Source organism: Lissotriton helveticus, chromosome 12, assembly GCF_964261635.1.
Source record: "Lissotriton helveticus chromosome 12, aLisHel1.1, whole genome shotgun sequence".
Classification (NCBI taxonomy): domain Eukaryota; kingdom Metazoa; phylum Chordata; class Amphibia; order Caudata; family Salamandridae; genus Lissotriton; species Lissotriton helveticus.
In genome coordinates, this window is record NC_136073.1 from 83,181,574 (window position 1) to 83,184,498 (window position 2,925).

Here is a 2,925-nt window from a genome sequence, read left to right on the forward strand (position 1 = left end):
TAGGCTTGTAATAGGTGGTAGTGATCAATTGGCCATCTTTGGCCCATATGTTCAGATCAAGGAACGCCAAGTGGCTTGCACTCGAGGTGCTTGTGAATTTCAGGTATGGGTCTCTTTCATTGAGCCAAGTGAGGAAGAGTTGTAGAGTTATTTCGGATCCCTGCCAGATCATAAGGATGTCGTCTATATATCGACGCCATGTGAGAATATTCCCGGTATAGGGATTGGTGTTGTGGGTGATGTGGGTCTGCTCAAAGAGGTGGACATAGAGTCCTGCCACGCTTGGGGCGAAGACGCTGCCCATTGAAGTTCCGTTGGTTTGGAGGTACAGGCTTCCCTCATACTCGAAATAGTTTTCCTTTAGTGCTATTGTGGCACATTGGAGGATGAAGTCTCTGGGTGTGCGGTGCGGCCATGGGGACTCCATGAGTACCTGTCTCAGGACTTGGATGGTGGCGTCCTGGGGGATACTGGTGTAAAGGCTTTCAATATCCAGGCCCACCAGGAGTTGGGTTTCTGGGTTGAATTCAGTGTTGTTGATGACTTGTAGTAAGTGTTTGGTGTCCTAGATGTAACTGGGGGTTTGCTGGACCAGTAGATTAAGAAAGAAATCGCAATAGCGAGAGAGGGGTTCCAGAAGGGAGTTGATGCCAGACACTATAGGTCTGCCCGGGGGGGGGGAGAATACCTTTATGTATTTTTGGTACTGTGTAAAAGTATGGTACTTTTATCTTTTGGGGGCAGAGGTACTCTGCTTCTTGTTTGGAGATGTGTTCCGCCTGATGGGCGGTTTTCACTAGTGCCTGGATAGTACTTTGAAGTGAGTTGGTTGGGTCATGTTCCAGTTTTTTATAGTTTTTTTGGTCGCTTAGTAGTCGGCGACATTCGGTGTCATAGTCCTGTTTATCTAAGAGCACAATGCCTCCTCCCTTGTCGGCAGGTTTTATTATGATAGAGGGATTGTTTTTGAGTTCCTGGATGATTTCTCTGTCTTCCTTCGACAGGTTGTTGCAGTGGTTGGTTGGTTCTAGGTTCTCGACATCATTGTAAACAGCCAATTCAAAAGTGGTGATCTCTGGGGGCACTGTGGAGGGTGGCGGGTGAAGGTGGATTTGGTCCTCAGGCCTGTGATGTTAGGGTTTTCAGTGGGAGTTGAGTCATCCCTCGAGGGTTTCTCGAAGAAGGCCTTGAGTTTTAGTTTCCTCATGTACTCAGCCAGTTCCACATGCAGTTTAAATTTGTCCAATCTGGTCGTTGGCACGAAGGATAGTCCCTTTTCTAGTACTGAGACCTGTTTGGGTGTCAGTGAAATGTTAGAAAGGTTAAACACCATGGACTCATCATCCACACTATACTATGCTTCATGCATTTGCACTGCCCCAAAGAATCAATTTGAGGAAACCAACTTCATTTTTAGCCTCCAATTCCAAATCCCTACACATTTACGGAACGTTTTAATATTTTCAATGTTTTATGTTGCTCCTGTATTTATATACACTTTAATAATCTGCTAATATCTTTAGTTTTCTAAGTAGTTATGGACGCCCTGAGTTGACTTTGCAGACCCCAGCTATCTCTAGACCAAAAGTTAAGAACTGCTGGTGCACATCATAAGACAAGAACACAAATATTTCAGTAGCCAACGTGTTTCTTCCTCTGGTGTGAAAAGGAGGTGGGCTAAATGAGTCAAACGCTAATTAAAGTGATTATATGGATGCTGGTAGAAGTGCGCTTTTGAACTATTTTGTCAGATGTTTGGATAAGTCAGGAAGAAGTTTAATGCATTGGCACTGATGACATGGCAGTTTGAAAGGGAAATTATTGCCCATATTTTTCCTTGACTTGTGCTGCCCCGCACCATACAAGGGGGCGAAAAGGCAATGCAAAACTTTCAATGATATTTTGCAAGCCACACAGGGTCACCTTGCATGGCCCTGCGTGACTATATAAATGTGGAGTAATGCAAGTTACCACTAATTACTGCCTTGCGTTACTCTGCCCCATGCGGGTTACATGGGTAGAGCGTGAGTGTACCCACAAATCCACCCATATATTTTGGTACATTCCCAATCATTGCGTAGGACAGCATGTGTCCAGCATATCTTTGTAATCTACTGTTAGGTTTGGTGGCTTTGAAGGCAATGACAACCATGATGGTTCTGGCCAAGATGCAAGATACACAAAAAGCAAAAGTGATTTACCATCAGCGGTAGAATTGGGAATAAGTCAGAATTCTATGCCTCCCTAGGGAACGTGAAACGAGGAGAAATAGGTTAATTTCTTCTCATTTTGTCCTCTTTCTATGTGTGCTGCGTTCTGCAGCACACATAGAAAGAGGGTAATTACCTCTGAGTCTGAGGATTGTTTCTGTGCAGGAAGGTGTCCCTTCCTGCACTAAAACAATCCTGCCTACAACATAGGCATTGCTGCATTGGTGTTTCGCGGTCAAAAGTGTTCCATTGCTACCATTGCTAGAAAAAGACAGGCGAGCACAATACAATGTTAAATATGGCACAGTCCTGCTGTTTCCCTTTCACACAGTGCAGCAAGGTGACTTGCTGCATTGCCTTGCAATATGTTTTGGAAAATATGGCCCTCTATATGTTTAGAAGGATGGCTACTGGAGGAAGAGCATCTGCTCAATGTTCCTACAACCCATTTGCTGAATTTCAAGTAAAATTACATCGTTTGTGCCAGATCATTATGGTTACATGCAGATTTAAATGTAAGCTCTCCTGAAGTAAGAAAATATAATAGTCATTCAAAATTCAGAATTATGCCTTACATCCTTTTCACCTTTTTTCTTTTTTCCACTCCACGTCCCATCATATAATACTTTGTATTCTTCTCAGATCTGAACACAATTATGTAGCATTTTGGTAAAAATATGCAAAAAACCAAGGAGGAACTTGATGACAAGATGGG